At 37.8% G+C, this 27678-nt stretch overlaps 1 non-coding gene across 1 annotated transcript; it reads right to left on the bottom strand.

Moving 5' to 3' along the window:
• Positions 1–10303: 10303 nt before the first annotated feature.
• LOC142168506 (small nucleolar RNA R71) lies at positions 10304–10410 on the bottom strand. The gene has a single exon (XR_012698363.1). It is a non-coding gene; the product is annotated as a small nucleolar RNA R71 (small nucleolar RNA).
• Between the last annotated feature and the right edge of the window lie 17268 nt (positions 10411–27678).

Genomic DNA, 27678 nt, shown 5'->3' with positions numbered 1-27678 from the left:
GGGTAAAAATCCAAAATTCATTAAAATATTCGACAGTGGGACCCACATCTCAATTCTCGAAAAAACTCGCGAAATCCGAACACCCGTTCCGATATGAGTTCAACCATATAAAATTTATCCAATTCCGATATCAAATGGACCTTCAAATCTTAATTTTTTCGTTTTTGGAAAGTTTTACAAAAATTCCAATTTCTTCCATCTAAATCCGAAATAAATGATGAATATAGATATGGATTTGTGAAATATAATCACTTTTGGTTAAAGAACACTTACCCAATTCAAAGTCGTGAAAATCCCCCTTGAAATCGCCCAAATCCAAGACTTAAAACTCAAAAATGAGTAAAAATAGCGACTTCCGAATTTATGGGTTCTGCCCAGTCATTTTCGCATCTGCGGAAAAAATTTCAGCATTTGCGGACTCGCATTTGCGAGACAAAGCTCGCATTTGCGATGCCAGGCTGCCAGGTGAAGTTCCGCATCTGCGGACACTCCTGTCGCACCTGCGACATCCGCTTCTGCGTAGAAAGGCCGCACCTGCGAAGACCCCAGGCCAGCCCAGTCTCGCATCTGCGATGGAAGGCTCGCTTCTGCGAGCTCCCACCTGCGGTCAAAAATCCGCAGGTGTGATTACACCAGAACCCAAAACTTCAGATTTTGCTTAAGTCCAATTCTTGTTCCGATTTCGATTCGAATCACACTCGGGGAACTCGGGACCCTGTCCGAATATACCAACAAGTCCCGTAACATAATGCGGACTGACTCGGGGTCTAAAATCACGTCAAACAATGCTGAAATTACAATTCCCATCCCGATTCGAACTTTGAGTTTTAAACTTTCAATTTGCAAATTTCGTGTCAAAACATATTAAATGAATCCGGAATGACTTCAAATTTGGCACACAAGTCATAAATGATATAACAGAGCTGTTCAAATTTCCAGAATCGGATTCCGGCCCCGATATCAAAAAGTCAACCCCGTGGTCAAACTTGGAATCTATAGCCTTTAAATTGCTAGTTCCGTTAAATGGTCATAACTTGAGCTAGGGACCTCCAAATTAAATTCCGGGCATATGCCCAAGTCCCAAATCACGATACGGAGCTACCGAAATTGTTAAAATACTGATCCGGGTCCGTTTGCTCAAAATGTTGACCAAAGTCAACTCAATTGAGTTTTAAGGCTCTATTTCACATTTTAATCCATTTTTCACATGAAAACTTTTCGAAAAATTTTACGCACTGTACACGCAAGTCGAGGAATGATAAATAGTGCCTTTCGAGGTCTTAGAACACAGAATTACTTATTAAATTTAAGATGATATTTTGGATCATCACATTCTCCATCTCTAAAACAAACGTTGGTTCTCGAACGGAGTTAGAAAAAAAGTACCTGAGTTGGTGAAAAGGTGTGGATATTTACTCTGCATGTCCGACTCGGACTCCCAGGTAGATACCTCTACCAGCTGACCTCTCCATTGTACCCGAACTGAAGGATAACTCTTAGACCTCAACTGTCGGACCTGTCAGGCTAGAATAGCCACCGGCTCCTCCTCTTAAGTCAAATCTTTGTCCAATTGGACTGAGCTGAAATCTAACACACGGGACGGATCACCATGATATTTTCGGAGCATAGACACATGGAACACCGGATGAACCGCTGATAAACTAGGTGGTAATGCAAGCCTGTAGGCTACTTCACCCACCCTTTCAAGAATTTCAAAGGGTCCGATATACCTAGAGCTCAACTTGCCCTTCTTTCCGAACCTCATTACACCTTTCATAGGTGAAACCCGGAGCAATATTCTTTCTCCAACCATGAATGCAATATCACGAACTTTACGGTCGGCATAACTCTTTTGCCTAGACTGAGCTGTGCGAAGTCGATCCTGAATAATCTTGACCTTATCCAAGGTATCCTGTACCAAATCGGTACCCAACAACCGAGCCTCTCCCGGTTCAAACCAACCAACTGGCGATCGGCATCGCCTTCCGTATAATACCTCATATGGAGCCATCTGAATGCTCGACTGGTAGCTATTATTATAAGCAAACTCCGCAAGTGGCAAGAAATGATCCCAAGAACCTCCAAAGTCTATAACACAAGCGCGGAGCATATCTTCCAATATCTGAATAGTGCGCTCTGACTGTCCGTCTGTCTGTGGATGAAATGATGTACTCAACTCCACCCGTGTGCCTAACTCATGCTGTAAAGCCCTCCAAAATGTGAGGTAAACTGCGTACCTCGATTTAAAATAATAGACACGGGCACACCGTGAAGGCGGACAATCTCACGAAGGTAAATTTCAGCTAACCTCTCGGAAGAATAGGTAACTGCCACTGGAATGAAATATGCTAACTTGGTCAACCTGTCCACAATGACCCAAACTGCATCAAATTTTCTCTGAGTCCGTGGGAGCCCAACAACAAAATCCATAGTGATACGCTCCCACTTCCACTCAGGAATTTCTAACTTCTGAAGCAAACCACCAGGTCTCTGATGCTCGTACTTAACTTGCTGACAATTCATACACCGAGCTACATGTGCAACTATATCCTTTTTCATTCTCCTCCACTAATAATGTTGCCGCAAATCTTGATACATTTTGGCGGTACCTGGGTGAATAGAATACCTGGAACTGTGTGCTTCTTCAAGAATTAATTCACGAATCCCATCCACATTAGGAACACAAATACGACCCTGCATTCACTGAATCCCATCTTCCCCCACAGCAACATGTTTGGCATCACCGTGTCGCACCGTGTCCTTAAGGACAAGTAAGTGAGGATCATCATACCGCCTCTCTCTGATGCGCCTATATAAAGAAGACCGAGCGACTGTGCAAGCTAGAACCCGACTGGGTTCTGAAACATCTAACCTCACAAACTGATTAGCCTAAGTCTAAACATCTGCAGCTAATGGCCTCTCACCAACTGGAATATACGCAAGACTGCCCATACTGACAGCCTTTCTACTCAAAGCATCGGCCACCACATTGGCCTTTCCGGGGTGATACAAAATGATGATATCATAGTCTTTCAACAACTCCATCCATCTTCTCTGCCTCAAATTAAGATCTTTTTGTTTGAACAGATACCGAAGGCTGCGATGATCAGTAAATACCTCACACGAGATACCGTAGAGGTAATGCCTCCAAATCTTCAGCGTATGAACAATGGCTACATATTCTAAGTCATGAACATGATAATTCTTCTCGTGAACCTTCAACTGTCGTGACACATATGCAATTACCTTGCCATCTTGCATTAATACTGCACCAAGCCTAATGTGAGATACGTCACAATATACCGTATACGATCCTGAACCTGTGGGTAATACCAACACTGGCGCCGTAGTCAAAGCGGTCTTGAGCTTCTGAAAGCTCAACTCATATTCGTCTGACCATCTGAATGGGACACCCTTCTGGGTTAGTCTGGTCAATGTGCTTGCTATAGATGAAAACCCTTCCACGAACCGACGATAATAACCTGCCAAACCCAGGAAACTCCGGATCTCTGTAACTGAAGTAGGTCTAGGCCAATTCTGAACAGCCTCAATCTTCTTAGGATCCACCTTTATGCCTTTTGCCGATACAACATGTCCCAAAAAGACAACTGAGTCTAACCAAAACTCACATTTTGAAAATTTGGCATATAACTGATTATTCTTCAAGGTGTGAAGCACACTTCGAAGATGCTGCTCATGTTCCTCTCGGCTGCTGGAGTAAATCAAGATATCATCAATGAATACAACCACAAAAGAATCCAAATAAGGCTTGAACACCCGATTCATCAAATCCATAAATGTTGCTGGGGCATTTGTCAACCCAAATGACATCACTAGGAATTCGTAATGCCCATACCGAGTTCGAAAAGCTGTTTTAGGGATATCATATGCCCTAATCTACAACTGATGGTAACCATACCTCAAATCGATCTTCGAAAATACCTTGGCACCCTGAAGTTGATCAAATAAGTCATCAATTCTTGGTAGCGGATATTTGTTTTTGATAGTGGCCTTGTTCAACTGCCGATAGTCTATACACATCCGCATAGAGCCATCTTTCTTCTTTACAAATAATACTGGTGCACCCCAGGGCGAGACACTGGTCTAATGAATCCCTGATCAAGTAAGTCTTGTAACTGCTCTTTCAATTCTTTCAACTCTAGCGGGGCCACACGGTATGGTGGAATAGAAATGGGCTGAGTGCCCGGAGCCAAATCAATACAGAAGTCAATATCTCTGTCGGGTGGCATCCCCGGCAGATCTGCAGGAAATACTTCTGAAAATTCATGAACAACTGGTACTGAGTCCATAGAAGGGACATCCGCACTGGGATCGCGAATATAAGCCAAATAGGCTAGACACCCTTTATCTACCATACGCCGAGCTTTCATATAAGAAATAACCCTACTGGCAGAATGGCCAGGAGTTCCTTTCCACTCTAACCGAGGTAACCCCGACATAGCTAGGGTAACTATCTTGGCATGACAATCCAATATAGCATGATAAGGGGACAGCCAATCCATACCCAAGATGATATCAAAATTCACCATATCAAGAAGTAGAAGATCCACACTAGTCTCAAGATTACCAATAGTAACCACACACGAATGATAGACATGATCTACTACAATAGAGTCTCCCACTGGTGTAGATACACACACAGAAGCACTCAGAGAATCACAAGGCACAACAAAATATGAAGCAAAGTAGGAGGACACATAGGAATAAGTAGATCCTGGATCAAATAGAACTGAAGCATCTCTATGGCAAACTGGAATAATACATGTGATCACAACATCCGATGACTCGGCCTCAGGCCTAGCTGGAAAAGCATAAAATCGGGGTTGGGCCCCACCACTCTCAACTGTGTCCCTGGGACGGCCTCTGACTGGCTGGCCTCCACCTCTAACAGTCTGACCTTCACCTCTAATGGCCTGACCTCCACCTATAATAGCTTGGCCTCCACCTCTAGCTGCCTGACCCCTACCTCTAGCTGGCTGAGCAGGCGGTGAAGCAACCGGTGCCGGTATGATGGTACGAGAATCTTGCCGAGATCTGTTACTCGCCATTTTAGGGCAATACCTCCTGATGTGACCAATGTTCCCACACTCATAACACATATCCTGATGCAATGGCTGCTGAAGCTGAAGCTAACCCAAATGGACCGGATAACCGCTATAGTAACTCTGGAGTGGTGGTGCACTGATAGGAGCTGAATGTGCACTGAATACTGGCTGCCCAGAGTAAGGCATAATAGACCCGTGACTCCCTGAAGCACCGATAGATGCATGAAGTGTTGAATGAAACGGTCTGGGAGGATGACCCCTAACAAATTCACCCCGGCCTCCAGACGAGGCACCACTGAAACCCCCGATCTGACGAGGCCTCTTATAAGACCTCTACCCTCTCTCCTGTGCAAGAACCATCTCGATCCTCCTAGCGACATTAGAAGCTGCTTGAAAAGAAATCTCACTTCCGGTTTCCTTGGCCATCTGAAGTCTGATAGGGTGGGTGAGTCCCTCAATAAACCTCCTCACTCTCTCTCCCTCCGTAGGTAGTAAAAGGAGAGCATAACAGACCAAATCCACAAAACGGGACTCATACTGAGTAACGGTCATACTGCCCTGTTGTAGACGCTCGAATTGCTTGCGGAATTCCTCTCTCAGTGTGATAGAGAGGAACTTCTCCAGAAATAGCTGAGAGAACTGCTCCCAGGTAAGTGCAGGTGATCCGACTGGTCGGGTCTATGTATAATCTCTCCACCACCTCTTGGCGGAACCCGTCATTTGGAATATAGCAAAATCAACCCCATTGGTCTCAACTATACCCATGTTCCGCAGCACCTCATGGCAGCGTTCAAGATAATCTTGTGGGTCCTCAGAAGGTGTACCATTGAAGTGAACTGCAAAGAGCTTAGTGAACTTATCCAGTCTCAATATGGACTCAAAAGACATGGCAGGCCTATCATTGGTCTGTGCCGCAACAACTGGTTGAACTACCCCAACTGGCAGGCTGCTGGAGCCTAATTCTGGGGAGCCATCTGCTCTAGAGCGGGAGTAGTGGGAGTTTGTGCTCCTCCCCTAGCATGTGAGACGGCTGTTGCCACTGAAAATGTACCATTCTGGGCCACGCCCTCCATAAGACTTACCAAACGGACTAGAGCGTCCTGAAGTACTGGAGTGGCTATGAATCCTTTCGGGACCTGAACTGGTCCAACTGGTACATTCTGAACTGGAACCTCCTCCTGAAGGTCCACCCGAGGTTCTTCAATAGGTGCAGTTGCTCGAGCTCTGGACTGAGCTCTACCTCAGCCTCTAGCACGACCTCGGCCTCCACCTCTACCCCTGGCCATAGTTGCCACCGGGGGTTCTGGTCCCTGTCCATCGGTAGAGGTATTACGTGTTCTCACCATCTGCGAGAGAATAAGAGTAAAATGGTTCAATCATCGATGATAGTATAAAATCGCACGACAGAATAAGAAAGAAGTGATATTGTTCCTAAACTTCATAGCCTCTGAGAGATAAGTACAGACGTCTCCGTACCGATTATTCAGACTCTACTAAGCTTGCTCGTGACTCGTGAGACCTATGTAACCTAGTGCTCTGATACCAACTGTCACGACCCGAAATTCTCACCTTCGGACTGTGATGGCGCCTAATATTTTACTTGTTAGGCAAGCCAACGTTAGAATAATATTTATATTTTTGAAACAATTTTAAATTATTAATAATCAAAGAAACAAATGCGGAAGCAAAGTTTGAAATATAGTGAATAATCCATAAATACAACGGTGTCTAAATACCATCCCAGAATTGTTGTCAAAATTCACGAGCATTCTAGAATAATACAAATAAAGGTGTGAATAAAATAAAGTTGTCTGGAAATACACACACAGCTAAAATAAAATAGACGGGGACTTCAGAACTGCGGACGCCATGCAGTTATACCTCAAGTCTCCTTCGAATAGCTGAAATCCAAGCAAGTCTATGGCACGCCGCTGGGACCAACTCCGAAATCTGCACAAGAAGTGCAGAGTGTAGTATCAGTACAACCGACCCCATGTACTGGTAAGTGCTGAGCCTAACCTCGACGAAGTAGTGACGAGGCTATGGCGGTTCACTTATATTAACATGTACGCAATAATAGTAACAACAACAAATAATAGAAATAAATCAGGTAACTCATTTATAATAATTGAAGCCAACTCAGCAGTCATAATTCATTATTATTTCAACCAATTTTGTTGCAGCGTGCAACCCGCTCTCACAATATATTCACATTCAATTCTGTTGCAGCGTACAACCCACTCTCAGAATATATTCATTTTCAATCCTCTCATATATATTTATATATATATATATATATATATATATATATATATATATATATATATATATATATATATATATAGAGAGAGAGAGAGAGAGAGAGAGAGAGAGAGAGACTTTTAAATAAGTTTGTTGCGGCGTACAATCCGATCCCCCAATATTGACCTTTCAATAAGTCTATTGCGGTGTGCAATCCGATCCCCCAATATTGACTTTTCAATAAGTCTATTGCGGCGTGCAATCCGATCTCCCAATATTGACTTTTAATAAGTCTGTTACGGCGTGCAACCCGATCCTCCAATATTAAATTTTTAATAAGTCTGTTGCGGCGTGCAACCCAGTCCTCCAACATATCCATTTCAATCAATTCTTATAGAAGAAATTTTTCCAATAAATGCAATAATTAATATAAAATTATAAGACAACAAGCATACAATAATTATGATTTAATTATGAAACAAACAATGACAAATAGCAAATTATTATAGAAATCAGGGAGAAAATAGGCAGTTTAATATTTAATATGCTAAATGTCAAATAACAATTTAAACACATAATTCAAATAGCATGTAACAATTAGTGCAGGAATTCAAGAATTAATATTTGACAGAGAATAAGAGAGAAATAATTATTATAATAATTAATTGATGATTAAAAATAATTTCTGATTTTTCAAGTAAGCAGACAAACAATTAATTTTGGCGACGTATAGACACTCGTCACCTCGCCTATACGTCGTTCACATGCAATTCACACAACAAATAATTTAAGGATTCTATTCCCTCAAGTCAAGGTTAACCCCGACACTTACCTCGCTTTGCAAATTCCAATCAATTATTCAACCACATCTTTTCCTTTTAAATTTGCCTATGAAAGCTTCAAATCTATTCACAAACAATTCAATATATTCAATACTAATCATAGGAATAAATTCCATATGAATTTACATATTTTCCGGATAAAAATTTGAAATTCATCAAAATATTTGACAGTGGAACCCACGTCTCAAATCCCGAACACTCGTTCCGATACGAATTCAACCATACAAAATTTGTCCAATTCCGATATCAATGGACCTTCAAATCTTAATTTTTTCGTTTTTGGAAAGTTTTACAAAAATTTAAATTTCTTCCATCTAAATCCAAAATAAATGATGAATATAGACATGAATTTGTGAAATATAATAACTTTTGGTTAAAGAACACTTACCCAATTTAAAGTCGTGAAAATCCCCCTTGAAATCGCCCAAATCCGAGACTTAAAACTCAAAAATGAGTCAAAATGGCGACTTTCGAATTTATGGGTTCTGTCCAGTCATTTTCGCATCTGCGGAAAAAATTTCAGCATTTGCGGACTCGCATTTGCGAGACAAAGCTCGCATTTGAGATGCCAGCCTACCAGGTGAAGTTCCGCATCTGCGGACACTCCTGTCGCACCTGCGACATCCGCTTCTGCACAGAAAGGCCGCACCTGCGAAGACCCCAGGCCAGCCCAGTCCCGTATCTGCGATGGAAGGCTCGCTTTTGCGAGCTCGCACCTGCGGTCAAAAATCCGCAGGTGCGATTACACCAGAACCCAAAATTTCAGATTTTGCTTAAGTCCAATTCTTGTTCCGATTTCGATTCGAATCACACTCGGGGTACTCGTGACCCCGTCCGAATATACCAACAAGTCCCGTAATATAATACAGACTGACTCGGGGTCTAAAATCACGTCAAACAATGCTGAAATTACAATTCACACCCCGATTCGAACTTTGAGTTTTAAACTTTTAATTTGCAAATCTCGTGCCAAAATATATTAAAAGAATCCGGAATGACTTCAAATTTGGCACACAAGTCATAAATAACATAACGGAGCTGTTCAAATTTTCAGAATCGGATTCCGGCCCCGATATCAAAAGGTCAACCCCGTGGTCAAACTTGGAATCTATAGCCTTTAAATTGTTAGTTCCGTTAAATGGTCATAACTTGAGCTAGGGACCTCCAAATTAAACTCCGGGCATACGCCCAAGTCCCAAATCACGATACGGAGCTACCAGAATTGTCAAAATACTTCCGGGTCCGTTTGCTCAAAATGTTGACCAAAGTCAACTCAATTCAGTTTTAAGGCTCTATTTCACATTTTAATCGATTTTTCACATAAAAACTTTCCGAAAATTTTACGGACTGCGCACGTAAGTCGAGGAATGATAAATGGTACTTTTCGAGGTCTTAGAACACAGAATTACTTATTAAATTTAAGATGACATTTTGGGTCATCACAAGAAATACCTGAACATTGTTTAAATCCAATCCCTATGGAGATGATTATTATAACTATACTATCTTTGGGTAGCGAGCATTAATTTTGTATTGTGTTTTGCGCTCGTTAAATTATGAGGAAAGAGAAAGATCTCACCGGAAAAATCTTGGGGCAATCTTCAACCCAAGAGAACATGGCTAAAAATGGTGAGGTAGTTGATTTGGCTGCACAGGAAGCAGCCCAATATGAAGCAGCTGCTGAGGAAGTTCTTAGAGCTGACGGTTGACGGGAACAGAGGATGAAGATTAAACCTGAACCGACCTCTGGTTGAAGATGAATTTGAAAATAATATGCCAAGGCCTGGATGATCACTAGGAGACTATGCCAGGCCAGTCTACAACCAAGGAGTATCTACTGTGCGACCTCCTCTGATCGCAACCAATAATTTTGAGATCAAGCAAGGGATACTTCAGACCATTCAGAATAATTATGTCTTCTGAGGCAAATCTAACGAAGATCCAAATACTCATTTGATGGATTCCGATGAGATTATGAATACCTTCCAGCATAACGGGGTATCGAAGGATGCTATCTACTTAAGGACATTCCCTTTTTCACTGAGAGAAAATACTAAGCACTGGTTGCGGAATTTACCGACTAGGTCAATTCAAACTTGGGAAGACATGACAAAGAAGTTCCTTGAAAAATATTTTTTACCCGCAAAAACAGAGAAAATTCGAAGAGAGATCCACATCTTTGAGCAGAAAGATACAGAAACGGTGTTTGAAGTATGGGAAAGATTTAAGGATATTGTGAGAAGATGTCAGCATCATGGAGTAGACTTGTGGATGCAACTCCAAAATTTCTGGGATGGGCTGACACCCTCTAGTAGGAGGACGCTAAACAACGCAGTTGGAGGTCCTCTTATGAAGAAAACTCCTAAGGAGATTGTTGCAATTCTAAATGAATTATCTGAAGATGCAAATCAATGGCCTGTAGGATAACGAGAGAAGGAAAAAGGTTGGGCTACATCAAGAGGATTCTAACACATCAGTGCAATCCCAGCTATTACACTCGATATCTCAGAGTCCAGCTCTAATACCATAATAAAAAAATGGACATCGGGTCTAACTCAACCCAAAAAGTTAACTCATGAAGTGAGGATTGTCCAAGCCATATATAGAGACTAATATATTGATATTGATATGATTTTAATCTAGTAGTCCTTTCATGCGTTAGGACCATGCTAGGCCGGTGTTTTTAGAGAATAGGCATCACATTTAGGAGCCTCTAATTTCATTTTATTTTTTATAATAAAGGAGCCCCTAATTACATTAATTCCATAATTTGTCTTTTAAAAGACATAATTACTTATTATTAGTATTTGATGGGCCAAATAGAGAGAAGTTAATATAGTGAGATTTATTTATTCAATTTCAGTTGTTTCTATATTGTGGCATAGTTAATTGATTGATATATGATCAATCTTTTCTAGCAATTTATGAACTTTGATTAACATAAATTACAAGTTGAACTCGAACACTTACAACTGAACCCCAACTCGAACTTTAAACTCAAAACGTGCTTGGTAACAATTATTCATTCTTCGTGTCATTTAATTTCAAATTTGATGTCGTATAAACAAATAAAAAATTATACGTCGTTTTTATATTTAGGAAAAAAAACTAAAAAATTAATTATTTTCATATATAAATGCCGACAGGATTGCCAAATTCTTCAATCTTCACCCTTCATGATCTCAATCCCATTGGATAGAATGGATAACTTAAATTACATGTCTATATTTTTCAAGGAGTTGCTTACTAATAGTAATGCTGGCTGACTTAGGTTGAGCTTTTACCTAACATAACATGATGTTGACTTTATTACATTACAAATATATATATATATATATATATATATATATATATATATATATATATATATATATATATATATATGAAGTTGAACACAAAGAAATGCAGTCTTTTATGCCTAGACCTTTCAGTAAGGAATTAAAAACATGGCAGCTAAGGAAGAAAAAGGAGTTTCATGAGAAGTGGGACATTACCTTTACCTTTTTAATTTCAGTAATTATCAAGATCAATTCAAGATTTCTTTGGTAAAATTATATTTATTATTGATTTAACATCACAAGTAAATATTCTACGAAAAAGAGAACAGACTTGGGAATGAAAATTGACTAATACCCAGTCCAAACCTTGACAAACGATTTGTAGAAAACAAATCCGGGTTATAATTTCAACTAAATTGAAAAAACTCCGCACTTTATCGAGGTCGTAATAGAAGAAAAATTAGGAAGTGGATTGGCAATCTGTTCTCATAACTCTGTATTGCTTCAGTCATTAGTTATGAAATTATTTTTTACCTGAGTTATATTACAATAATTTTAAAGTAATAAGCTAAATACTGTATACACATTTCGTATATACACTATACACATATCGTATCAATTAGATCAATAATATACTATAATGGTAACACTAATTATAAACATACTTAAACAAATGTAACTAAATTCCAAATTTCGTCATCGGAAAACCATCTAAGGATACAAGTTAAGGAAATAAAATTAAAGAAAAATAACTAAAAAGATAATATAGAAAATAGAAAAAGATTCAAAAATAAAAGGAATATTGACTATCAAGCCTAGTAGTGAGGCAAAGCAATTATGATCTATGTGATATCCTTCACAACTTCACTAATCCGAGCTTGTATTTTTGCCTAGAGGTTATATATGGAAGAGTGTTCATTAATTATATTGAATATTTTATTTTAAGTCGTGAATTCCATATATATATCATTATTAAATAGTAGTGCTACTACTGATATATGTTGCTGAAATTAGTTTTTCCCCGGAAAAAGGTTTTGAGAGGTGACCCGATTAGTTTGTTTACTTTTCCTTCAATATTTTTTCACATTTGAGTAAATCTATGATTTCACGAAAAAGGTTTTGTTTCAACATATGAGCCCAAGCCACTCTTTACTATCCAAATTGGTTATTTAATATTTACAAAGATAAAAAATCTTAAATTACAAACAGAAGTTGGTATTAATTAAAAAGTCAAACATCATAGTTTCCACTATGTGTTCATTTAAGATAGCAACGTATATGACTCTAGAAATTCACATGCCAAAAAAAAGGGGGGAAAGAAATAAACGACAAGTACAGAAAGATGAGCTTTTACTATTTAGGGATGTACAATTAGTATTTCATGGTTTTAATTTCAATTTGCAAATTTAATATTGGAGAAGAAGCGAACTTAAAAATTCAAAGAATTATTTCAAATCCGTCATCTTCTTTTATTTTTTTGTAGTAGTAACATATTATATATCTAATATTACCTGCCATCATTAAAAATAATACTAGTAAAATTGAAATCAGACGATCATGAGTTGTATGCCTCTGACTTTTTGGTATTGGAAAGTATTAAGCTGATGAGACGTTGCAATCTCACTAATCATGCAAAAGCTACTATGAAATGTAATATCCTGTCCTTATTACGCAATTTCTATACAATCCCATCGTTCTTTAAATTATTCCAGATAAGCCTTTTTCTACATTTCTTATAATCATTTTAATAGTTTGAGAATATTATATTGTAATAAATTTATTAAATCATTTTTTTGTTATTTTATTTTTATTATTTCGTAAGTTGCATAATATGAGGATTAAATAATGACATGATTTTTTAATAAATTTATTTTTATTGGTTAATGTTTGATTTATTTGACCAAAATAAGATATACGGGGTATAATGTAAAATATGTGTTCCATTTTGCACTAGATAAACTTGGATAAATTTTATTTCTAATTTTAATTGTGTCTATAGGAAAACTTTTTTTTTTTGGATGAGCTTTAAGAGAAGAAAAATGTGTCATGTTGTTGTTTTTTCGTGATTAGTAATTTTGGCATTGCCATTATGGTATAAAAATAATTCTACATACAATTATAGTATAAATTATCGCGGAATTACTTATATTGAAATAAAAAGTTCAACCAAATACAAAAAAGAAAATTATGTGTTATCTCGGGATTATCAAACGACCGGTAAGAGTAGCAGATAATTCTATTATTTGGTCCACAGGGCACTGCTTAGTTGGAACTTGGACACTACTTTGTGATTCTTAACACGGTTTCGTACAAAAATGCCACTCATTTCACACTTGACTTTGGACACCTTCCCATTGGATTCTTACTGATCCCTTTTCTTCTTTGTTATTATGGCCCCTCCCTACGTACCCTTGAGAGAGAGAACTTTTCATGCATCCCATAATTCTTCTTGTAGATAAATATATAGTCTTCATCATACGATAAGCATAGATATATTTATGGTGTAGTTCAGAGTGGAGTCAGAATTTTAACTTTTTGGATTTGAGAGTTTAGAATAATGACTTTAAGTGTTAATAATTAAATTTTAAATTTTTATATGTACATATTTAATAATTTTTTTAACACAAATACGTTATTTAAACAAAAGCTATTGAGTTCAGTCGAACTTGTATCTACATTCGCCCATCTAGATCCGTGTTACTCCAGTAATTGCCAGAGAAAATAGAGAGATCACAAAGTGTAAAGGCCGCTCTATTCATGTTGGCCTAAGTTATAAGTTTGTTTTGATGATTGACAAAGGTTGACAAAGGAACACACGCATGAACCAAGTCCATACACAGTGTACACAGATACGGACAGATTCAAGCACAAGGCATGCACGTGATGGAGATAAGCTTAAGTGGTTATATCTGATATCTCCTGAACAAAAAGATTGCATAATTGATAAGGAGTAGGACTCCTTGCTCGAAGAGAACTCTATCCTAGATAAGGGAGGAGTTAGAAATTGAAGATAACTAGAACTTTTCCACCAAGGAAGAGTATAGCATTAGAACTCGAGTTATTTCTTATTCTACTAACTTTATATATATCAATTCATTCTTTTTTATAGGTGGCGCACAAACGCTGAAGTTAAACGAGAGTTGAGAGAAAAATAGCAAGGCATTTTGCAAGCAATTCATGTGTGATTCAAGTATGCGAACCTGAAACTATATGAACCAGATAGAAGATGCAGTTACAAGTGTCTGTCATTTATTCTAGTTTAATTGTAGTAGGGCTTTTGAATTGCACCTTTCAGCTGTCTCTAAAAGCATTTGTACTAGGTACTCTGAGTGTATTATTCAAGTTAGAGTTAACTTATAATTGTCGCAACAGTCTGAGGTTGGTTTTCACAAAGGGTTAGTGGTAATCCTTAGGTTTACAAGAGTTTTGTAAATATTATTTTTGGCTCATTGATTTAGTGAAGTGTTGGAAAAAATTCTACTGGGTAATAAGTCGTTATTTTTTACTTTTGAGCCACGTATTTTCCACGTAAAAATATTTGTGTTCATAATTTTCTATATTTATTATTCCGCAACTGTAGTTTAAGGAACACATATAAGAACCAGGTCCTTCTATAATATGTGCACGCGAAAAATTAGATACCACACAAATCACCCCCTCGTGTGTAGTATTGAAGTATAAAACATCAATTGATATCAGAGTGGGTTATCCTTGAAGAGGCTAACACCTTAGGAGAAGATCAAGATGAGTGCACCACCTGAAAAATGGAAAGGTCAATCCACTACTAGGCCACAACTCTTTAATGGCCAGTACTACTCTTGGTGGAAGTCAAGAATGAGAGATCATATATAGGGAGAGGACTATGAGCTATGGGACATTGTTACTGATGGTCCACTGGCTACTTTGAAGAAAAATGCTGAAGGAGTAGATGTGCCAAAGACTAGAGTTGATGGCAATGCTAAAGATTTGAAGAAGTGGGAAAAGAATGCCAAAGCCAAGAAGTGGCTTGGTTATGGACTTGGTCCAGATGAGTATAGCAGAATCCAAGGATATTCTACTGCTAAGCAAATTTGGGACACGCTGCAAGTGGCCCATGAAGGAATAACTCAGGTGAAAAGATCTAGAGGAACTCTACTATATTCTCAGTATGAGAACTTTGCTATGAAAGATAGAGAAACCATTCAGGAGATGTACATAAAATTCGCTACATTGACAAATGAACTTAAATCTCTTGGAAGGATTATCCCTGAAGAAGAAAGAGTTGAGAAGATACTCACTATGTTCTTGCTAATAACTTGGGAAAGCAAGCTCCAGGAATCAAAGAATATTTTCACTCTCCCACTAGATGAATTGATTGGAAATCTCACTGCCTATGAACCTAGGAGACAAACCATGAAAATGGATGTACCTAAGAAGGAAAGGAGTTTGGCACTCAGAATCACTGAAGGTTCTGATCTGAAAGATGATGAAATGGCAATCATCACCAAAGACTTCAAAAAGTACCTAAGGAGAGGAAAGGGTTCTTCAAGAAGTGGAAGCTACAACAAGGCAAGAGCTCCGGAGAAGCAAACCAATGATGGTTGCTACAAGTGTGGAAAGATTATCAAAAACTATCCTTTGTGGGAAATTGAATGAAAGAAGTAAAGAGTTGAACAAAGGAATAAGAAGAAGGAACAGGTTCAACCCAAGAAAGGCAACAACAAAGGATCAACCAAGGCTATGGTCGCTGCTTGGGGAGAAAGCTCAGATGAAATCTCAGATGATGATGAACAAGCACTAATGGCCATTAAAGAATCTGATGAAGAAACTGAGGTAAGTGTCTTTCATCTCAAAGACAAGATTAATTTTTTGTCTAAGAAAGATTATCGGAGTTACTGCTAGAACTAATTGATGAATCTGAGGATATGAATAATGAAAAGGAACAGTTGTTAAACAATGTGTGATTTTGAAAGTTAAGTTCAAAAACCTAGAACGTAGGGCATATGAAACTAAAAGTGAAAAACTACGTTAAAGAATCAAGTCCATGCACTTGATACAATTGTCCTAGATCTTATATCTGAAAATCTAAAATTGAAATTAGGAATATGCAAAAAGATAGTTAATTACACACAACTCATTTTAGAAGAAAATTTAGGAAAAATGAAAGATGAGTTGTATAAAAGGGATGAACTGGTAAGAGTCTTAAAGGAGGATCTGAATAAGGTCAAGCATGAGCTAGGAAAAACTTGTAAATGGAATAGGTCCTCTGATGCACTTTCATGGCTACAAGAACATCATAGTAGCAATAGAAGACGACTTGGCTTTGGGAGCTCTATACATAAGTGGGATCCCAAAAGCAAGTACATCACACTTCCTGAGAACAAGATTTTCACACATTGTAGTAGCACCGGTCACTATAAGAGTGAATGCACTGCAAAAAAGAAGGCAAGTCAAAAGGACAAAAATTTTGTTCTAGGGAAAAATAGGTTGTCAAGTTGGGCTAAAAAGAATTTGATTTATCCTTTTGCCTTTATAAAGGGACCCAAACTAGTTTTGGTTCCTAAGACTAATCCCTAATTTTCTTTTGCATGTATAAGTGAAGGGGAGCAGCCAAATATGGTATATGGATAGTGGATGTTCAAAGTACATGACTGGAAGCAAGAACTATTTCCTTTCACTTGACGACCTTAAAGGAGGTAATGTCTCCTTTGGAAATGGAAATAACGGTGAAATCATTGAGGTTAGAAAGGTAAGTCTGACTTTCACTCTATTGAGAATATCTACTTGATAGATGGATTTAAGTACAATCTAATAAGTGTATCACAATTATGTGATAGAGGTAACATGGTAGCCTTCACCTCTACAAAATATTTTATGATTAGTCTTACCATTGACAAGATAGTTTTGCAGGGAAAAAGAGTGAATAACATATATGTGGCGGATCTGTCCACACTTTCAGATAATGAACTCACTTGCTTATGTTGGATATTGATCCTCTCCTTTGGTAAGATCTCACCTGAAGCAGGTAAGATCCTCTTTCAAAAGAAAGAAAATGGTAAGTACTACTAGGATAATGGAACTGGTCCATATGGATATTTGTGGACCATGAGAACATTGAGTAGAGGTAGTAAGAGATATGTTATGGTGCTTGTTGATGATTACTCTAGGTTTACTTGGACATTGTTCTTAACATATAAAGATGAAGCATTTGACATGTTCACTTCATTTGTTAGAAAAACTCAGAAATAGCTAGGTAATCAACTTGCATCAATTAGGTCTGATCATGGTACTGAATTTGAAAATGCTAAATTTGATGAATTTTGTGATGAGCATGGTATAGATCATAATTTTTCTGCTCCTGGGACTCCACGACAAAATGGAGTAGTTGAAAGAAAGAATAGGACATTGGAAGAAATGGCTAGGACTATGCTACTTATTAGTAAATTGCCCTATAGCTTCTAGTCAGAAGTTGTGAACACTACATGCTATATCATAAATAGGTGCATGACAAGACCTCTAGTAGAGAATACTCCATATGAGTTACTTAAAGGGAGAAAACCAAATATATCTCATCTTAGGGCATTTGGATGCAAGTGCTTTGTGCAAAATAATGGAAAAGACTCCCTAGGTAAGTTTGATCCCAAAAGTAATGAGGGAGTATTCTTGGGATATTCTTCACATAGTAAAGCTTATAAGATTTATAACACAAGAACTATCTGTGTAGAATAAAGTGTATATGTGATTAATGGTAGGCTAGAATCACGTGTTTTAGTCATAGTTTGTACTCTAATTACTGCATTTTACTTGTGTTTGAGCTTGAATGTTAATGTATTACACTTATTATGTGGTTTATGCCTTGTAGGAAGTGATTTCAAGTTAAAAAGATATTGGGGAGCTAAATTGAACATATTGGAGCTATGAAGTCTGAGTAAAAGCCCAAGAGATTAAATCGGGATCGCATTCGGGGGTCGGGAGCCAAGTACGGATGTCAAAATATGAAGAAAACAAATCACTCTGTAAAAACTCCACTGTTGCGCTGCATGGGGCGGTGCGACAGTACATTTTGTTGTTGTCTGTCAGAACTTGCTCTCTAAACCTAACCACTAGCGCCCCGCATGGGGCAACGCAATGCACGACGCGCCTATGCAATTTTCTCAGAGTATTTATCCTATTTTAGTTTGGAAAAGGTAATTTCACCTGGGCCCACTCCTACAGGGTATAAATACACCAAAAAAATATTTTTTACGAGACTTTTGACCTTGAAGGCTACAAGACACATGATTTCATCATCTTGACATCAATTCAATACGAGAGTTTGGATTGTAACGTTAGATTGATGTTTTTTCATTCTTTAATTATATTTGTGATGACTTCCTCCACGATTATGGAGTAGTTTCCCTTAGGGTTTGACGGATATGGTATTTTGGTAAATATTTGTGGATTTTAACTGTAGCTCGTGCTTGAATTCGTTTATGGATTTTGTATTGGTGCAACTTTATTCATCCGTTTATTTAATCGAAAGAGGAATATCTTGGTGTTTATATTTACATTATGTTATTTGATTTAACTCATTGATTCTCTTAAGTAATCGAAAGAGCTTGTTGAATTTTTTATTGAATCAAGTTAGGAGAATATTCGAGAGACGTTTTCCTAAGGATCAATCCATTAACGCATGCTTGCGTACTTCACAGTGCTTATATTAGTTCACCTCGTAGAGTTAAAATTTAATCGAGAGAGGAGTCTTGACTACACATTTGAACTAATCATCGAGTGAATTCGTGAGAATTATTAGAACATTAGAGTGAATTAAACTAGAGTTAAATCCCAAATAGCTATCTTGCACCTATCCTGTCAAACCTTTATTCCTCACATTGATAAGAAACCAACTCTGCGAATCTCTAATTCCTTGCTATAAATTGTCAATTATTTTATTTTAGTAGTTAAACTTAGTTCGTATTTAGTTAACTCAAGTGTTGATCCCAAAAATTTATTGCGGCCAAACGCACACACAAGTATACGCGGTCATCAAGTAATAAAGTGACTAAAAGTCGGATGTCGAACCCACGAGGACTTGTGATTAACTATTAACTAAATTAGACTATCCTAACTATCTAAACAAGAATTAAAACTAGAAGTATTTGATTCTAAACTAATTAAAATAAAGAAAAACACATAATGAACTTTGAACAAGGGAAGAGCAGATTTTTATGTTATCAATGTTATGAAAACGATCTAGGGTTATGGGCTATCTAACATTCCTATTGTATTCTTCAATTAAATTGACTAACTAATTTATCTAGCTTATTGGTTGACAGGGTTAATATCGCTCACAAGAATCTGTCGAGTTCTTACTCGCCTATTCAAGCTAACCTAACGCCTATATGTCTATAGAATTATAACTAACGAGAACTCATTTATAATTCCTGTACATGAACCATGCAAGGCAATTAGGTATATGTCTATCCTAACTGCGAAACCATTCCTCGATGCCCAGGTTCAAGAACTTGCTCTACTCAATCCTATATGCAATGTAGAATTCTCATTTTTGAGTTCAATTCTAGATTCGTAGATAGTATTTAATTGGTGATCAAGCAATCAAATAATTAAGCGCATGATTGAATAAATAAACCAATATGATAAATCAAGAAAGCAAAATCAATATCTGAATAACAATAGTCATGAAAGAATCACAACCCTAAAACGTGAAGTTTAGCTCCACATAGACATGATACCCAAACAACAAATCATACAAAGAAAAATAAAAATTACTAAGTTTGGTGTAAGAAACGATGAAACCCGGCCTCCATGGCGACTTTGTGCTCTCCCTTGGTCAAAAGTTCCTCTCAAAAAACGTTCTCTCTTTCCAAAATAGGTTTCGAACCCCTTTTATACAAGTTGGGGATGTGTAGGGCCGAAATAACTAACTCTCAGATGAAATAAAAAAAATCCCGCAAGCAGGGTCCAGGCGACGCTAAAATCAGAAACGTTTCACGTCTGCTTGGGCGTTCTTTCAATTGCTGCCTAACTTCTGCTTCGTTTCTCATTCTTTTCCTTAACTATTCAATTCTTTGCATTTGTTTCTTTTGTCTTCCTTTATAATGATAAACTTTAATCATTATATATCTAATAATTAAATAATCATAAATTCATTCTTGTATTTTATAAAATACACATAAAATAAACTCCATTAAACATAAATATAGTACAATTTAGTATTAAAGCACCAAAATATAAAGTAAACAATGCACTAAAAATATGAAATTATAGCCAAACATCACTACCCCGCACTTAAACGTTGCTCGTCTCAAGTCAACCAACACTTTACACTATCTTTGAGCACTTTACATCAATGACCATGGTTGAGAGCAATAATTAAACTGTAGCATATGCAATCACTTACAATTCCCTTTAATTATGCCATTCGTCAACAATATTCACAATAAAGACAACGTGTTCATAACAATCCTAGCCTCAAAAACCGACTCAATGTCACAATACACTCATGGCTTGAACATCCAACATCACATAAAAGTCTAATAACGTTATCTATCCCTCGTGAATCATGTGCCCTCACAACAAGAACAAAAAAGTAAGTTGAATCCACACATTCGAATCTTATGATCAAATATAGTTTAAGGACTCACATATATCAAAGAAAATGCTCACTCTCACAAAGAAGTCATATGCGCGCAAAAGGTACTATAGGTTTGCCCATAATGTAAATATCCATTAATGTAGGCTCACTTGATCTAAAATCAATTAGGACTTTATATGGTTGTATGTGGGCCAAAGGATGGGTAGGATATATTTAGAAATAGTAACTCAACCTCCTAAGCACTTTAACACATCACATGATAACTTAAGCGCAAATTCCTCAATCCACTTTAATTTCACAACTACAATCACCCCCAACAATGTTCCCTCTTTCTTTAAGCACTATCGTCATTTACACTCCACTAGCAAAAACAAGATATTTATTCATCTACATGTATTTTTCTTCTCTTTTTTTCCAGATTTTTCTTTTTAAATTTTCGGTAATGGTGTATTATTTTACAAAACAAAGTGCACCCTTCTTTATTTCATTGGTTCCACTCAAAAACCACCCCACATTCCCTCCCTACTTCTTCTAGCGCTCATTTCACAATTAAGTGTCTTAAAAGATAAAGGGATCAAAACAATGTCAATTAAGAACAAATAGAGTATAGGTTTGTAATATGGGTGCCAAATAAAAATCTATAGGCTCAAAAGGGTTAACTAGGGATAAATTTTATTTGTGATAAGCATTAAGCTCAAAAAGATCAAACAAGGCCTAAAATCATTTTTCAAACTGAGCAACACCTAAAAATCGCTTCAACTCACATACCGGGCAAGTTCTAGACTCAATCACAAAAACATGGACTACACAAAAACCTCACCACACATGGCAGATGACTCACTAAGGACGGTGTCATTCCTAGTCTCAACAAATGCAAGTATTCACAGAGCCACTAGATATTAAGCATTAAGCACAAAGTGAACATAAGTCAAGTAAATGAGACATATGCGTCAATAACATACTATCCAGTCTGTACAGGCATCACAGACAACTTCAAAATATAGGAAAGATACTACACATGCCAAAACCTAAATATGCTACTATCAAACAAGAATTAAGGGTGCTTAGGAATCTTGTCACGACCCAAAATTCGTTAAAGGTCGTGATGGCATCGGACACCACTGTCAGGCAAGCCAACGCTAAATAGTTAATTAAATTCTCGTTTTAATATTTTTAAAATCATTAATATACTTTAATTTATCTAGTAAAAGATAAATTTACATAATACATACAATGTTTTCCAATTTCAATACTGAACATCCCATAATATCCCAGAACCCTGTTTCACAAGTGCATGAGCATTTTCTAGGAGTTTAAAATAAAATACAATAATTGTCCGGAATACAACTTTGGACAGGAAAAAAATACCATACTCTGAAGGAGACTCTGCTGGATGCGGATCGTATATAAGATGCAGCTCACCAAAGTTTATTTGTAATAACCGCACCTATGCGCCCACAAGGCCATTAGTCATATATGTACTTGCACAAAACGTGCAGCAAGTGTAGTATGAGTACGTAAATCAACGCGTACCTAGTAAGTATCCTGCCTAACCTCGAAGAAGTAGTGACGAGGGGTCGACTCGGACACTTACTATGGGCTATAATTAATATACAAATGATATGATTAGGCATGGATCACGTAGAACGGCTGTAAGCCCGATATCATGAAGTAAGTAAACAATTCTTTTGTTAACAAGAAGTTTTCCCAAATTCATTTTCTTCATTTTAACAGTTTATATCTCAGGCCAATGAGGCAATATCAATTATTATAATTTCCGAAACAATTAATACAATCATGCGCAAGTCATGCCGAGGTCGTACGGCTCGATCCAATAATAAAAATAAATTATGCACTGCCGAGGGTCGAACGACGCGAACCATAGATGCATCTATTACCCCGCTCGCGAATCATACCTACGATACAGTCAAATGTAAACTTCAGGAATTACCCCGCTCGCGAATCATACCTGCGATGCGGTCAAACATACATTTAACATTTAAATCATATTTCGTTCTTGATTCTTTTCAAAATAAGTGAAACTTAACTTGAAGCTTTTTAAGGAAATTACCCCGCTCGTGAATCATACATGTGACACGGTTACACATAAATTTCTTAAGCTATTATAATATTCCTCATATCTTTTCGAAATTACGAAGTTCAAATGAAACCTTTTAAATCTTAAATTCTTCAAATTTCCATTCTTTCAAGACAATTACTACTCAACCTTAATCTTGCTTCTTCTCAAGGAAAACAATAACATAAATCGATAGCAGTGTTAACAAGGCATGATGTAAACATAGACTACCCGGACATAGGCATAACTAGTAGCTACGTACGGACTCTCATCACCTCATGTGTACGTAGCCCCCACAATTAGAAGCATATATTAATTTATTTCACTTATGGGTTTTATTCCCTCTTATAAGGTTAGAAAGGGGACTTACCTCGCTCCGAAGCTCCTTAACCGGTTCCCAAGCCCTTCCGACAACTCAAACCGATGATCAACGCTCCAAAACTAGCCAATAAATATACAAACCCATAAAAATATACTCTAAAACTCATTAAATACAATTTGTAATAATTTCTAACCCCGATCGAAAAGTCGATAAAAATCACCATCGGGCCCACGTGCTCGGATTCTAAAATTTTTCGAAGATAAAGTTTACCCATAGCCTCACGAACTCAAATATATAATTTTATGCCCCATTCCATACTCAAATTCGTGGTAAAAATCCAAAAATGCCAAATTCTAGGTTTTCTACCAAAATCCCACAATTTCTACTATTTTTCATATTTAAATTCTTATACAAACCATGTATTCAACTTATAATAAGTGGGAATCACTTACCTTGGCATTGATGACAAAGAATTAGTTCCAAACTCGCTCCAAGACCAGCTCTCATGGAGGAAATGAGGTAAAAATGAGCCAAGCCCTCATTTCTAAAGAACAAACTGCCCAGCCCCGTCCTTCGCACCTGCGGCTTCGCAGGTGAGAGAAACCTTCCGTTTCTACGCCTACTTCCGCTTCTGCAAGGCACTTTCCGCTTCTGCGCTTGCGTAGATGCGGCCAAAAGCTCTGTACATGTGGTCTTTCACCTGGCCAGCCTGCTTCGCACTTGCGACTCTAATGTTGCTTCTGCGCCCTCCGCACCTACGGTCAAAACCTTGCAGGTACGGGTACACCAGATATCAGCTGCCTCAACTCTTCTTCAAATTCTAAATTCGATCCGTTAACCACCCGGAATCCACCCGAGGCCCTCAGGACCTCAACCAAATATACCAACACGTCCCAAAACACGTTACGAACTTAGTCGAGCCTTCAAATCACATCAAACAATGTCAAATTCATGAATCGCACCTCATTCCAAGCTTAATGAAATTTAGAATTTCAACTTCTATATTCGATGTCGAAACCTACCAAATCACGTCTGATTGACATCAAATTTTGCACACAAGTAATAATTGACATTACGGACCTACTCCAACTTCCAAAATTGGAATCCGACCCCGATATCAAAAATTCCACTCCCGGTCAAACTTCTCAAAATTATCCAAATTTCCAATTTTCGCCAAATGACCCCAAATTGACCTACGGGCCTCCAAATCCACTTACGGATGCGATCCCAGCATCAGAATCACCATACGGAGCTATTCCCAGGATCGGAATCCAAAACGGACATTAATAACATTGAAATGCACTTCAACCTAAATTTATGGAATTCATCCAAAATGCTAACTTCCACAATATGTGCCGAAACGCTCCCGGGGCATCCAAAACCCGATCCGAACATACGCCCTAATCCGAAATCATCATACGAATCTACTGGAACCTTCAAATCTTGATTCCGAGGTCATTTACTCAAAATTTATACCTTAGCCAATTCCTCCAACTTAAGGCTTCTGAAATTAGAATTTTCTCTCCAAATCAACTCTGAACTTCCCGAAATTCAATTCTGACCATACGCACAAGTCATAATACCTGAAGTGAAGCTGCTCATGGCCTCAAACTGTCGAACGATGTGCTAGAGCTCAAAACGACCGGTTGAGTCATTACAAATCTCATATTTCTTCCATTTATTCCCTAAAGTCTAACCTACTCTAAAAATAAACAATTACTACCCAGTTCAAAATATATCCCATGGAAAAGAATCGAGGCACAAAGAAAAACCACGGGGATTATTGCTACCTAAGGAAAACTAAAAGACATATTTTTTTTTGTGTTATTGGTTAGACTTTAATCCCTCGAGAAAACTGTCTAGGAGATCCATTGTCAGGAAAGTCCAAATTTTTCAAAATATTTTTGTTTTGTTTGATTTTCCATTTTTAAAAAAATTAAGTTACTAAAACTACTATTAAAATACTATACTACTACAAAAACAAAAATAAGAAGTTAAACACAAAATAAGAAGTTAACGTTTTTTTTACTACTAACATACTACTACTAATTATCTAGAGGAATTTTTCCACCCCACACTTAAAAGAGTGCAGTGTCCCCAATACACAAATAAAGCAAAAACAAATAACGAGGGTGGACAAGAAACTCCCTAAAGGGCCAAAGTAATAGTGGCTCACGGGGTACTCAAACTTCTCCCAGGCATGATCCTTTGTGCGGGCACCCCACACTTAGTTCCAACCATCTGGCTCACTTGTGCACACTTCCTATGGCTTTGCTCCCTATGCTCAAAATCCTACAAAATAAAATAACACTACAAAAATAATACAATAAGAAAACAAATTAAAACTAAAAGAAAGCATTAAAGGTGGGTTGCCTCCCAACAAGCGTCTAATTTAACGTTGAGGCATGACGTGAACCACTTTTTTGCCTCCACCTCGAACATATGAATTGAGCCCCTAATTTGGCTTCAAGCTTTCTGTTATGCTCCCGGGGCGGTGAGACAAATTTAATTGGGCCAAGCAACCAATATCGCATTCTACACTTCTTGGCCTTCGGATGAGGTCTGTAATTCTATCTCTTTGGCACGACAAATTAAAGAATGTAAGCACCCCGCTCGTGAATCACACATGCGACATGGTTACACATAGATTTCTTAAGCTAGTATAATATTCCTCAATTCTTTTCGAAATTACGAAGTTCAAATGAAACCTTTTAAATCTTAAATTCTTCAAATTTCCATTCTTTCAAGACAATTACTACTCAACCTTAATCTTGCTTCTTCTCAAGGAAAACAATAACATAAATCGATAGCAGTGTTAGCAAGGCATGATGTAAACATAGACTACCCGGACATAGGCATAACTAGTAGCTACGTACGGACTCTCGTCACATCATGTGTACGCAGCCCCCACAATTAGAAGCATATATTAATTTATTTCACCTATGGGTTTTATTCCCTCTTATAAGGTTAGAAAGGGGACTTACCTCGCTCCGAAGCTCCTTAACCGGTTCCCAAGCCCTTCCGACAACTCAAACCGATGATCAATGCTCCAAAACTAGCCAATAAATATACAAACCCATAAAAATATACTCTAAAACTCATTAAATACAATTTGTAATAATTTCTAACCCCGATCGAAAAGTCGATAAAAATCACCATCGGGCCCACGTGCTCGGATTCTAAAATTTTTCGAAGATAAAGTTTACCCATAGCCTCACGAACTCAAATATATAATTTTATGCCCCATTCCATACTCAAATTCGTGGTAAAAATCCAAAAATTCCAAATTCTAGGTTTTCTACCAAAATCTCACAATTTCTACTATTTTTCATATTTAAATTCTTATACAAACCATGTATTCAACTTATAATAAGTGGGAATCACTTACCTTGGCATTGATGACAAAGAATTAGTTCCAAACTCGCTCCAAGACTAGCTCTCATGGAGGAAATGAGGTAAAAATGAGCCAAGCCCTCATTTCTAAAGAACAAACTGCCCAGCCCCGTCCTTCGCACCTGCGGCTTCGCAGGTGAGAGAAACCTTCCGTTTCTACGCCTACTTCCGCTACTGCGAGGCACTTTCCGCTTCTGCGCTTGCGTAGATGCGGCCAAAAGCTCTGTACATGCGGTCCTTCACCTGGCCAGCCTGCTTCGCACTTGCGACTCTAATGTTGCTTCTGCGCCCTCCGCACCTGCGGTCAAAACCTTGCAGGTATGGGTACACCAGATATCAGCTGCCTCAACTCTTCTTCAAATTCTAAATTCGATCCGTTAACCACCCGGAATCCACCCGAGGCCCTCAGGACCTCAACCAAATATACCAATACGTCCCAAAACACGTTACGAACTTAGTCGAGCCTTCAAATCACATCAAACAACGTCAAATTCATGAATCGCACCCCATTCCAAGCTTAATGAAATTTAGAATTTCAACTTCTATATTCGATGTCGAAACTTATCAAATCACGTCCGATTGACCTTAAATTTTGCACACAAGTCATAATTGACATTACGGACCTACTCCAACTTTCAAAATTGGAATCCGACCCCGATATCAAAACTTCCACTCCCGGTCAAACTTCTCAAAATTATCCAAATTTCCAATTTTTGCCAAATGACCCCAAAATGACCTACGGGCCTCCACATCCACTTACGGATGCGCTCCCAACACCAGAATCACCATACGGAGCTATTCCCAGGATCGGAATCCAAAACGGACATTAATAACATTGAAATGCACTTCAACCTAAATTTATGGAATTCTTCCAAAATGCTAACT

The sequence above is a fragment of the Nicotiana tabacum genome, chromosome 13 (assembly GCF_000715075.1).
Source record: "Nicotiana tabacum cultivar K326 chromosome 13, ASM71507v2, whole genome shotgun sequence".
Classification (NCBI taxonomy): Eukaryota; Viridiplantae; Streptophyta; class Magnoliopsida; order Solanales; family Solanaceae; genus Nicotiana; species Nicotiana tabacum.
Note: the sequence above shows the minus strand (reverse complement) of the source record. Positions and strands in the feature narration are given on the sequence as shown.